The sequence below is a fragment of the Pongo pygmaeus genome, chromosome 16, assembly GCF_028885625.2.
Source record: "Pongo pygmaeus isolate AG05252 chromosome 16, NHGRI_mPonPyg2-v2.0_pri, whole genome shotgun sequence".
NCBI lineage: Eukaryota > Metazoa > Chordata > Mammalia > Primates > Hominidae > Pongo > Pongo pygmaeus.
Genome location: NC_072389.2, coordinates 39,761,305 through 39,775,013, shown reverse-complemented (window position 1 = coordinate 39,775,013; position 13,709 = coordinate 39,761,305). Strand labels below are relative to the sequence as shown.

Here is a 13,709-nt window from a genome sequence, read left to right as displayed (position 1 = left end):
TGGTGGGTTTTGGCCAGCTTCTTTACCACGTCCCGTTTTATCAGCAAGGTCTTTGTGACCTGTACCTGTGCCGACCTCCTATCTCATCCTCTGACTAAGAATATCTAACCTCCTGGGAGTGCAGCTCAGTAGGTCTCAGCCTTATTTTACCCGGCCCCTGTTCAAGATGGAGTTGCTCTGGTTCAAATGCCTCTGACACTGTGGCTTAGAACACAAGGAGAAAAAAAGTTTGAATACATTTTTTTTTCTGTTTCACAGACTATCCATACCCATGAGATTTTCTGGCTTCGAATCATTCCATTGGTTTATTAAATCTGTTTTCTTGCTTGAGGCAGTATCTTTGAGAAGGGAGAAAGGAGTCTAAAATCTACTCAGGCAGCTATACTATAGAACGCAGAGTAGTGAGTACCTCTTTCTGCCAGGCCCTCAGAATCTGTATGCATACTCCCTGTAGGTACAGGTCTTCACATATTCTGTTTCAAGTGTCAAGGCAAGTGTCTGACACAAGCGCTAAGACTTATTTCCTCAAGCATCAGAACAATGAAGCTCTTCAAATATTCAAACAAGTCCATTTGATTTTCAAATTTTAGGCCCCATTCTGTTTCAGAACTTGGTTACCAGTGATTTTTATCTGCATTGGATCTACTTTATTAAACCCCACAGCCTGAATAGCAGCTACTAGGGTAGTGCCAGTGGATGTATATGGAGACTGGGCTGGAATGGCTGAGTGTGTGGGTGCACAGCTGGGAGCGGCCATGGCAGTAAGGTAAGCAGAAGATAGGCACTGGGAACTGAGGTAAGTAGAAGATAAGCACTGTACAAAGTAGGTAGAAGATAGGCACTGGGAAGCATTAAAGGATAATTTTTAAAAGAGGATATAATCATGACTCACACAGTTACAGAATGAACATGTGTCAAAGATTTTATTTAACTCGCTAGTTAATGAGGTAACTAGTAAGATGTTACAACTTGCCCAAATGAAGATAGACAGAGATTTATATTTTCTACCAGACAAAATCCATTTGCATTGCCATATACAGGAATCATATAGACAAGAAACATTTACATTACTACTGGTTTTCTACAACTTAACTTCTATCTCTGTAGAGACGGAAAATAAGCTTTGACAAAGACAACCAAAAGCTAGAGTAACCCAGATAGTTGAGCTAGACAGGACACCCACTAATCTCTGTTGTTGCCCAATTTTAAGTCTCCTAAGTTTTCTTAGTAAAAGAATGTAAACTTGTGGAAAGATGTGCTCCAAAAGAAAGACTAGAGAATGCTAGAATAATATTAATCCTAATGAGCACTTACTGAGCATTTAGTATATGCCAGAAAATATACTAGGCCCTTTACATACACTATTTCATTTTCCTTAGCTAGAAAGGAAGGTATTACAGACACAGCAATGGAGGCTCATTGATATTAAGTACCATGAACAAGGGCACACTGCTGAGTTAGGACTGAAAATCAAATTATCTCACTGGACTGTAGTAACCCAGCATCCCTACCTCCAACTGTAGTTTTTATATTTGGAACAACAGTAAAGTTGTGGTTTTCAAGGTCACAAATCTCCAACCCCAGAACTCTTTGCACTTGCCACTTTGCCTAATAGATACGGTGGTAAAAAGAACTGAATCAGCCAACAGGAGAGATAGTTCTACTCTGTCATTATCTAGCTATGTGAACTTGGGCAAGTCAGTTAACTACGGAGATGTTACTTCGCTTTCGAAATAGAGAGAACATATCCGATCTACCTAAGTCAAAAATTCTTTGAAAATCAATAGGTAAAATAGATGTGAAACACTTTGAAAGTATCAAGTCCAGTGTGGCTGTTAGTGTTCTCTATTGTTGGGTTTAGAAAGTCAAAAGTGAAGGCAAACACTGGAAGTGGGATACCTAATTGCCATAGAAAGCACTAAAAAAAGTTTATTTATTTATTTATCGCAGTAGACAGCCAGTAACTTCTGATAAAAGGGAGTATCTGAAAACTGAAAGGCCCCATAGGAATGCCAACAACATTTCAGAAGTTTTCAACCCAAATTAAAGATGAAAAAAGTGAAGTAGATGGTAAGTGGAAGTAGCTTCTGTACTTAGGGTCTCTAGTGTTTAATTCATGGTGCTCTCTGGGGCAGCTTATGATTCTTATCTAATTGCCTCCCCATGGATCTTACTGGCTCAGCAACAAGCTGAGCCAGCACCTGTAGTGTAGCAGTCGGTCCTCAGATCAGATGGTGGGGACGTACCTGTGGTTCACAAAAGCATTCTACAAGTTGTCTCTCCTGCTAAAGTAGAGAGAATTTTAGTAAGTATCTTATCAAACTAAGCATGGAAAGGACTGGCTTAACCCTCCCTAAACGTTCAGTACTTGCATTCCCTCTAAGTGGGAAAATGCCAATAGTTTGCAGTTCTTGGTCTTGTGGGATTACCGATTCTATTTTAGTCCTCATACATTATACATGATAAGTATAAAAGGAATTCATTTTTTTTTCTGATAGAAAAGAGACTTTTACCTTTAGAAATGAGAATCATAACTTAAGTTGTGGTAAAAAACAAAAACTCAACCTGTCTTATTTCAATGCTTTTGGGTTTAATTGTGGAAGACAGTGTGGTGATTCCTCAAAGATCTAGAACTAGAAATACCATTTGACCCAGCCATCCCATTACTGGGTATATACCCAAAGGAATAGAAATCATGCTGCTATAAAGACACATGAACACGTATGTTTATTGTGGCACTACTCACAATAGCAAAGACTTGGAACCAACCCAAATCTCCAACAATGATAGACTGGATTAAGCAAATGTGGCACATATACGCCATGGAATACTATGCAGCCATAAAAAATGATGAGTTCACGTCCTTTGTAGGGACACGGATGAAGCTGGAAACCATCATTCTCAGCAAACTATTGCAAGGACAGAAAACCAAACACCGCATGTTCTCACTCACAGGTGGGAATTGAACAATGAGAACACTTGGACACAGGAACGGGAACATCACACACCAGGGCCTGTCGTGGGTTCGGGGAGGGGGGAGGGATAGCATTAGGAGATAGACCTAATATAAATGATGAGTTAAGGGGTGCAGCACACCAACATGACACATGTATACATATGTAACAAACCTGTACGTTGTGCACATGTACCCTAGAACTTAAAGTATAATGATAAAACTAAAATAAAATAAATGCTTTTGGGTTTAAGTGAATGAAGTCATGAAGTGAGTAAAAATCTACTGCTAGCACCTAGCAGTAATTCAACTTTGTGAATTTAAGAAAAGCACCCTCTTTGGGCAAATTGCCAAAAGGTGACCCTACTGGACATGGCAATGGACATAGGCAACTCTCAGATGAATTAGAAAAGAGTGCCCCTTCCTATGAGCTGCCAGAGCTAGAGACCTGGCCCCAGGAGTGGAGGCAGAATTCAGCTCCACCCCTTCCTTCCTCCTCAAACTCATTATCTCATGGCAGGGGCCCAAACAACACATTTTATCCCCCTGTGCAAAACAAAGTCTATTTCTTAGAATTCAACCTTCTTAGAAGGTCAAGAATGGGAAATGCAGGGCTGTGTAAATAATTACATCTTCTTCCTACCATAACATCATAACTAGCACAATTATAAAAGACAGATATGAAAATAATAATAATCATGAAAATGATAATAATGTACTTTGAAGAGGAGGAACAGGTAAGGAATGGCGTCAAAGGCTGGAGGCTGAGTAAACTTCATGAGGAAAAGTTCTTGGCTGGTGGCCACCCAGCTTCAATTTCTGCCAGGGTGCCACTTGCATAATTTAAGAGAACTGATCCTTTTCCCTCACCTCTATTGCCACTTGTCCACACATTTATAATAACAGATTAAAGCTGTGCAGAGCTTGTATTGTACAATGCCAAGTACTGTATATATATACTCACATCAACTGTGAAGCTGCTCTCTCCACTTTACAGACAAGGAAAGTGAGACAGAGAGAGGTTAAATAAACAGCTCAAGATTGTAGCTGATGTATTAATCCACAGCTAAATGGGTCTTCTTAAAGATCTGGAAAGCTGCTGACAAGACGCACTGTCAAAGATGAGGTCAAAAAGGAAACTCCTTTTCAGTGATCCAGTATAGGACATTCTTTTTAGGCATGGAACCCTGGGATCTGTCATAAGTTATGAAACTTTGAACAAACCATTCCACTTCCACTTCCTCATCTATGAAAGGAAGGCATTGGATGGCATGTTTACTTCCAGCTCTAAAATGCTGTGACTCTAATTTACATGCAAAATAGCATGTAGATAGCCTTTAGTGCCATCTGAATGTAAATACCACATCTACCTTTTTGAAGCCATGAGGCCTAGCTAAAACTCAATTTACTCATCTATAAAATGAGAATAATAATAATATCTACCTCTTAGGGTTATTGAGAATATTAAATAAGAGAATAAATGTTAAAGCCTTTAGCATATCATTTAGCTTTGGCTATGTGACTAGTACATAGTAAGTGTTCAAGAAATTTTCCTTTATCACTATCATCATCATCGTCATCATCATCACCCTGTGTGTAGGTGCTACTTGCGAAGGTGCTCCAATTTTAATTCCCTGCAGATGCAATAAAGAGTTGGCAAATTCCCAGCTGGGCGCGGTGGCTCACGCCTGTTAATCCCAGCACTTTGGAAGGCCAAGGCGGGCGGATCACGAAGTCAGGAGATCGAGACCATCCAGGCTAACACGGTGAAACCCTGTCTCTACTAAAAATACAAAAAAAAAAATTAGCCAGGCCTGTTGGCGGGCGCCTGTAGTCCCAGCTACTCGGGAGGGTGAGGCAGGAGAATGGCGTGAACCCGGGAGGCGGAGCTTGCAGTGAGCGGAGATTGCGCCACTGCACTCCAGTCTGGGTGACAGAGTGAGACTCCATCTCAAAAAAAAAAAACAAAAAAAAAGAATCGGCAAATTCTCAGAGTTGGCCAATTTGGAACCAAGTATACTATGACTACCTTCTTTTAATGTTAAAAAATGTTATTTAGCTTGCTCTTGTAAAACTGACATTTCAGAGACTTTGGGTAAAGTGATCATTCAAAATCAATTCCCTTGAATTACCCCTACATGTTTCTGCAGCAAGGTCTATAGAAGAAGAAAGAATTCATCAGTATTTCTAGGAATATCCCCAATCATAATCCTAAGACTCCAGCTCAAAACAATAACTGGCAACTCTTCAATAATTAATTAAAGGAAGGCACACCCTCTTTTCAGCTTCTTGGGAAATCATACTATGCTATCCTGCTATCCAATTTCACGTTATCTATCATTTAGAGGCAGCACAGTATTGTAAAAAAAGGCATTGAACTGGAAATTGAGTATGGAAACTCAGATTCTAATCCCAGATTTGCTACTAAGTAGCTCTGTGACTTTGGACAGCTCACTTGCCCTTTCTGTGTCCATTTTCCACCAGCAAAATGTGGGGCCTGTACTAGACAGGATTTATGGGCCCTTCTAAATCCAAGATTTTGTGGTTGACGCCTAGTAAGTTATTTCATTGTTCTTATGACAGAGTGTAATCTCTTTACCTCTTTCCTCCCACTCAGGGTATACCCAAATGCCTGAATTCATACCCAGAATTAAGGGCTTCAGTTCAGCTCCCAGAACCTTGCTTACATAGAAACCATAGGTCATTAACAAAAGAGGTCTCCTGCTACTAATATTGGGAGGACAATGTCAGGGCCGTTGGAGATTGAAACCTCCATCCTGAAGAGTCTGTAAGGATGGATAGAATTTCAACACCTAATGTCTCTAGACATAAAACTGCTGAAGACATAAAAAAATTATTTAAACAAAAGAATGTGGCTCTAATATGTTGAAATTGCCATGGCAACTCACACCAGGGTCATAATATCAGTGGAAAGCAAACATCTGAGAATTGCATTATTATGTCTTCTGGTTCTCCAGCAGCTGACTAGCTGACTGCTTCAGAAGAATGAGGAGGCAGAAGTCAATACAGTCATGGCAAGTGTCTCCTTCTTGTCACTGTCCACCCACACCACCTCCCCATGTGTCGAAAATACCTTGTGGCTGAGCCATCCGTGACTGGACATAACCCTTCTTTGAGGGAGGAGGGAGTGTTTTTCTATTCTTGCCCTGACTCATCTAGTGGGTAGGTGTCCAGAAAGCTGGTAGCCCCCTGGGTTTGCAGACCCATCACTTGTGGTTCTGGAGACCACTTGAACCTTATAGAAGAGGGAGGCTGGGAAATGTCTTTATGTGCATCCGGGAAGAGGCAGCGTGGGTGAACACACAGCAGTGACTGTCCTTTAATTTAGGTAAAGATTCAACATGTAATGAGCACCTACCATGGGTCAAGTATTTTGATGTATGGCTTCCTTTCGTCCTTGAAGTTTGTTTTAATTTGATTCTCCCTATTCAAAAGTAAATGAGTTTCCTTGGGGGGTGTAAAGGAAGGGTTCCTTCCTACCAATACTACAATAAATTAATTTTTATTGTATAGTTTTTATGACATAAATATATAAAGAGGTCTACTTTGTGCAAAACACTGGCAGGAAGCAGGAAAGGCTGTGGGTATAAAGACAGTCCTTCAAAAGAGTTTGCAGTTTTCATGGGGAATCAAAATGTGCCTCAATAATAAGGAGAAATCAGACAGAGGAGTGCTGGATATACAAATGGTCAGCCTCGATATTACAAAATAGGATTCTGATGATGCAAACCCACTCTTTTAAAGTGTGCTTTTTAAAAAATAAGTATTGCATCCACGATACAAATTCCAGTAGGAACAAAATGCTATTCAATGAAAAGCCTCTCTATCTCCCTTTTCCCTTGGTCTTCCACTTCTCATCTCCAGATGTAACCACATTTATAGTTTCCTGTGTAGTCTTACAATGTTTTCTATACATCTATGTATAGAATACATGCTTGTATTTTCTTCCTCCTCGGTTTGCTTAACTTAAAAATATGTCTTTGAAATATTTCCATAACTGTATATATAGACTTGCCTTATTCTTTTAAATCAGATAGGTAAACTATAGCCCACAGGTCAAACTCAGTCTCTACCTGTTTTAGTAAATAAAAGTCTTATTAGAACACAGCCACATCTGTTCTTTTATGCATTGTCTGTGGCTGTTTTGTGCTACAAGGGCAGAGTTGAGTAACTGTGGCAAAGATTGCAGGGTCTGCAAAGACTAAAATATTTATTATCTTGCCCTTTACAGAAAAATTCTGCTGACCCTTGCTTTAAATGACTGCCTAGCTGGGCATGGTGGTGCACAAGTATAGTCCCAGCTACTAAAGAGGCTGAGGTGGGAGGGTCTCCTGAGGCCAAGAGTTCAAGACCAGTCTGTACAACATAGAGAGACTATCTGTCTCCAAAAAACAAAAAAGACTGCCTAAATTCTACATATGAATATGTCATAGTTTATTTTAATAGTTCCTTAATAAAGGATACGTAGGTTATTTCTAATCTTATGTTATTACAAATACTGCTGTAATTGATGTAATAATATAATGTGTCATTCTCATACATGTGCTTATATCTGTATAAGTCCCTGGGAATGGAATTGCTGAGCAAAAATATCATGGGCTTTTTTTCATGGATATATTTGTTAATTTGGTCTTCCTGATATAAGCGATGTTAAGGAAGCCAGAAGACAAACCAGCTGTAAGAAGCAATTGAGGGCTGTGCTGTTAGGAAAGGAAATGAAGAACACTATTTCAAACACGAATGAATGGTAGTTCCTTTCAGCCATGCCCCCAGAATTGGAAGCAGATAGATGGAAAATGCATAGGGTAACTCTGTTCAAATGAATCTACGGATGTATCAGGGTTGGGAAACCAATGCAAGAGCATTCACTCCTGTTAAGGTCATTCTTTGTCCTAATTGCAAACTCCTCCTCACCTCCCTCCCTGTTTGCATTTCCTAAAAAGAGCTGTGTCAGAGCCTTGGAAGTAAACATGTGTGGCTATTGGAGCTGCTGCTTTGAGAGACAGCTGTGTAGTAGATCACTGAGGGCACGAAGTTTGACTTTGTGTGGACAGGTTTGCTCAACTCTGACATTAACCTGAACAGGTCCTAGTGATGGGACTTTTGGTTCTCTAGCTATTGCAAGCCAGTTTGAGCTCATCCTTAGGAAGAGGAGATTCTGGAATGAACAAACATCAGTGATGCTACAGGCAGTCACCTGTAGGAGACTCAGAAGGGTTCACATCTTCCTGGAGCTGGAATCAGGAACAATTCAGACCTCTACTTTCACCTATTGACTCCCTGCGATGTGCCAGACACTGTGTTGGGGTGAGTATATATGGATGAATGAGAGAACTTGGCTGCCTGCCAGAGGAACTGCAGGTCTATCTGTTTCCCTTTGCAAGACTGCCTGCCTCACAGCCTTGTAAAGGGAAACAGACCTGCAGTTCCCAAACTGTATCTTTTAATTTTTGGAGAAAAACACAGGAATACTTGACATCTGTCAGACAAAGCGTGAACAACTAACTCAAAGTAGTTCACAGCTTCAACACTAGATCACACTACATCCGTTTTGATAATGCCATATGTTTGCAAAGCTAAGTTTTCAGCAGTTGCTTTGCTAAAAAGCAGGTACGCTGCAAAACTTAACATGGAACAGGAAATGAAGGTGGTGCTGTCCAATTTCATTCCAAGTTCAAGAAGCCCTTGCATGCCCAATGGGTGCACCCATCCCATTAGTCGGTAAAGATTCAACATTAGTCGGCAAAGACTAAAATATTTATTATCTTGCCCTTTACAGAAAAATTCTGCTGACCCTTGCTTTAAATGACTGCCTAGCTGGGCATGGTGGTGCACAAGTATAGTCCCAGCTACTGAAGAGGCTGAGGTGGGAGGGTCTCCTGAGGCCAAGAGTTCAAGACCAGTCTGTACAACATAGAGAGACTATCTGTCTCCAAAAAACAAAAAAGACTGCCTAAATTAGTCAGTAATTGTGGTTATTTAAGAATGAAATAAAACATATTATTTTTCCTTTCAATGTATGCATATTATTCTTTTCAAACAACTACTAACTTATTAGGACAGAGATAGTTATGAAATTGTTTGGACCTAAGTAACTAAGAAATGGAAGTGGTAAGTATTTCTTTTTGCCTGTGTGTACTGTGAAAAAATGACTAAAACACGAAGGACACTGTGAACTGAAAACGCTTGGGCACTTCTGCGATGAACACTTAACACTACTTACCAACTTTGTGACCTTAGAAAAGTTAACTCTTCAAGCTCAACCTCTGGTTCCACAACTGTAAAACAGGGATAGCAAGACTTAGGAATTATTGTGAAGGTTAAATGAGATAGTGCAAGTGAAGAATTAGCACAGAGCTTGGCACATGGTAAGAAATCATTAAACACTGGCTAGTACAAATCCACAGAACCCTGGCCATCATAAGAGAATTAGTATTTAACCCTAACTACCCTAACAACCTCAGCTTCACATTCATTTTTAAGCCTGCAGCTTGTCATATCAAATGCTGTTGCCATGGTGCCTGCTGTAATATTTGGGATCAACCAAATTATTCTGAATTCACGAAATTAACAATCCCCCTGAAGCTTGTCGAGGTACTATTTGAATGACTTCACTGTCAGTCTTTTGTTAGGGTTTTCCACCTTATATTAGTTCAGAGATTGCTTATTCTGTTTGGTTAAAAAAAAGTCAGGGGGAAGGCGGTGGTAAATTTAGTGACACTTTAGGAGGAAGTAAATTTAGGACAAATTGCATCAAAATTATTTTCTGGAGTTTGAGAATATTTCTATGTTTAATATTTATAGAAACATATTTCTATGTTTCCAAAAGCTCTCGTGACTTGACTATAGTATGATTTTATTGTGACTTGAGTTTTTTTTAAAGCTAATTTTGGATCGAAGATCGTCTTCCCTCTGAAAGATCAGTTTATAGTAAGATTCATGACTCCTCACTTAAAAAACAAAAAACTTTTATTTTGGCTACTACTCTAATTCCAAACCATTCATGAAGATGGTTGTTTTTGTTTTCGTCATTAGACAGAGTCTTCCTGGCCTTTCAGCAAAGCTGGTAACTCTTCTGCCATTTCCAGATGAGTACTGAGAAGTTACTAGGCTTGTTAATTTTAGGAAAGACAGATCAGAGTTAAATAAAGGAGGAGAGAAAGCCAACACTCCCTTTGTCTAGGTTAGTTGTTCTCACATGGGAAGGGAGAAGGATTCTGCACAGCAGGGGACATTTGGTAATCCCGAGAGATATTTTTGGTCTTTGCAACATGGGGACACAACATAAGGGTGGGGAGCTGCTACTGGCATCTGGGGAGTAAAAGCCATGGTAAGCCATCTTACCATGCACAGGGAACTCCTTACCCTCCTTACCCTCCTTACCCTTACGCACAACAAAGAATTATCTGGCCCAAAATGTCAAGGATAATGAGGTTGAGAAAACCAGACTAGTCTAGATATTATTTCTTTTCTTCATTAAGTCACACTTAAAAAAATTCTTTCTTGCATCTCCTCTTCTGACCTAAGGGGTTCTTTTGAATGTTAGCTTCTGAGATTAGAAGTAATCAGTAGCTGCAGAAAAATATCAGGTTTTCTCCAAATCAGTGGTTCTCAACATTTCTGCACATTAGAATCATATGGGAGAACATTCAAACTATGTCCATGTCCAGACTGTACCCTGAGACCAATTAAATTCAAATCTCAAGGACTGAGACTTGATGACAGTATGTTTCAAAGTTTCCCAAATGATTCTAATGTGCAGCCAGGGTTGAGGACCATGAATCCAAATACTAGAAAGGTTATTTTCTATACCTTCCATGCACCCACAAAGAGAGAAGTCAGTGGAGGGGAATATAGCAATGTCTCTCTCAATGTAGAAATGCTTTTTTTTTTCCTCCAGGAGTTATGTTGACTATTTGAATCAAGAGTTATTTGAGAGTTTTCTTTCTTTTTTTTTTGAGACAGTCTCGCTCTGTTGCCCAGGCTGGAGTGCAGTGGTGCGATCTCAGCTCACTGCAAGCTCCGCCTCCCGGGTTCACGCCATTCTCCTGCCTCAGTCTTCCCAGTAGCTGGGACTACAGGCGCCCACCACCATGCCCAGCTAATTTTTTGTATTTTTAGTAGAGACAGGGTTTCACCCTGTCAGCCAGGATGGTGTCGACCTCCTGACCTAGTGATCTGCCCACCTCGGCCTCCCAAAGTGTATTTGAGATTTTTCACACATGTGGCTTGATCACATGTGATATTTCACTTTTTGTGGATGGTCAATGCACGGCCAAAATTTTAGGTATCTACAACTTTTCAAGGGTTTCCTTAATCTTTTTTAATGAAATTACAAGGGAAAGAGAATTATGTAGCCCTGTTCCAGTATCCCAGAGCTTGACTTTCACCCGTACTTGAATCTGAAGAGGACAGCAATGTTTCTGCTATGGATCTCACGCATCTATTGAACCTGGAAGCTCCTGAGCATCCTGAAAGGCAAAGGAAGGTTTTTCAATTTACTCTCTTTGTCCCTTCCACCCCCACTCCCTGTGCCCGTAGCAAATACTAGTTAAGCAGATGGTTTTGGTGTGATGCCCTGGAGGTTAACAGATGTGAATTCTAATGGCATAAGAGGACAAACATTTTCCATTGCTGCATTCAAACCAAGCGCATGGTCTGTTGCCCGCAAAAACAAATGGTGCTTTAATACGGGTGACTTTTAAAAACTCCACACCAGGGTCAAAAGACTTCTCAGAGTAAGGGGAGAAAAAGTTAGTAAGAAATACCTGGACATCACAGGAAATGAACTATTTTTAGTAAACCATCTACTTCTTATATCCAAAGAGTTGGGTATTAACATGATAAAACCGGAGTTCCAAAAAAATGAAAAGCTCAGCACTCAACCCCAAAGAGTAGGAATAATTTATTGCCACTTGATGTCCAATGCCCTTCTTGAAGTCAAAGTGTCCCTATAAACCTCATAAAATTAATCAGAAAAAAGTAAGGAAGAGAAACAAAAATCAGCCAAAACTTGCAGCATATTCAGCGTTCATCACTAGGTCAGCTTGCTCTCTGACTGCTTCCTCATAGTTGTTTGGTGCCTACTGTTCTCGAGCCAGGTAGACCCTTGATTATAATTCCCCTTAACTGCCCTATAAATAACTAAAACATTATAAAATGTTGTTTCCTACTTAAAATATTCTTTTAGGTGCTGCATACCAGTGAAACTACTAACATCAGCTGGTCTAAAGAACCCCACCGATGTCAGCTGATCTGGAGGACCTCACAAGAAGCTGACTCACCCAAGAATGAGGTTTCCACATCCTGATGTTTTCATCCTTCTGACCCTGACCAATCAACAACCTCAATTTTCCAGCCCCTTGCCTTCGATGATCCCTTTAAAAACTCTAGCCCAGAACTCCTCAGGGAAATAGATTTGAGGTCTCCTCCCATCTCCTCATTCAACTGCCCTGCAATCATTAAACTCTTTCTCTGCTACAAAACCTGCTGTCTCAGTATATTTGTCTGTTATTGCACAGCAGGCTAATATAAATAGGAACCTCTTGGTCCTGTAACAGAGCCCTAAATGTTTAGGAAAATAGGTCTCAAGAATCCAGGAATTTTATTTTAATAAATATCTTCAATAATATGCAGTCTTTTCATTCTCAGCAGTAGATCTAACACTATTCTGATCATCTGAGTAACTACCTTATAATTAAGTTGCCACTTATTATCAGTACATGAGGTTGCCTGTGTGTCTATATGCAAAACCTGCAAAAGACAAGTGATGTTGCACACTGTTGCCCCAAGGCTTTGGAAAAAGATGGGAGAATGGAGTCATCACATGGCACAAAGCACAGCAATCCTACAACATTCACTTTATAAATGGGTACACCGCACAGATAGCAGGTGTATACACTCCACCTTGAGACAACAGGTTATTAACAGTGACCAGAGCCATAAATAGACAGTAAAGCATTCTTTTATTCCAAATTTAATTAAAATATTTGATTATTAGGTTATTATCATTTGGTAATTTCTACTTATGAAAACATACATTCTCTGCTTTAGCATTTTTATTTTAAAATATAAAAATAAACTAAATTTAGTATTATACCAGAGGCTGGCCAGGCGTGATGGCTCACGCCTATAATCCCAACATTTTGGGAGGCTGAGGCAGGCAGATCACTTGCGGTCAGGAGTTTGAGACCAGCCTGGCCAACATGGTGAAACTCCGTCTCTACTAAAAATACAAAAATTAGCCAGCCGTGGAGGTGGGTGTCCGTAATCCTAGCTATTTGGGAGGCTGAGGCAGGAGAATCACTTCAACTCAGGAGGTAGAGGTTGCAGTGAGCTGAGATTGTGCCACTGTGCTCCAGCATGGACAACAGAGTGAGACTCTGTCTCAAAAAAAGAAAAGAATTATACCAGAGCCTACATCTTTCTAGCATTAAACCCCAAATCAGCGGTTTTGCTGAGGCAAATCATAATTTATCATATTTAATAGGTATTTATAAATTTGATTTTAATTAGTCTTATGTTTTGCTCGTACTTATTGTATAAATTTCTTTTGGTTTTACATAAGAGCCATAAGCGTATTCATTTTCATACTTAGATACTATTACAAAATGTTAGTAATTGCTGCAATTCTGTGAGCATTCTTATTTCCTTTATAAAAGATTCACACATTGGTTGATTTTGAGAAACACAGGACTAGAAGATTTTCTTTCAAACCAAGCAGGTTGAATTCACA

General features: G+C 39.9%; 1 long non-coding RNA gene across 1 annotated transcript; it reads left to right on the top strand.

Annotated features, from left to right (window-relative positions):
• Positions 1–620: 620 nt before the first annotated feature.
• Positions 621–5,231, top strand: LOC129013817 (uncharacterized). The gene is made up of 4 exons (XR_008494082.1): positions 621–766; positions 1,951–2,070; positions 4,594–4,687; positions 5,104–5,231. It is a non-coding gene; the product is annotated as an uncharacterized LOC129013817 (long non-coding RNA).
• The last annotated feature ends 8,478 nt before the right edge of the window (positions 5,232–13,709 follow it).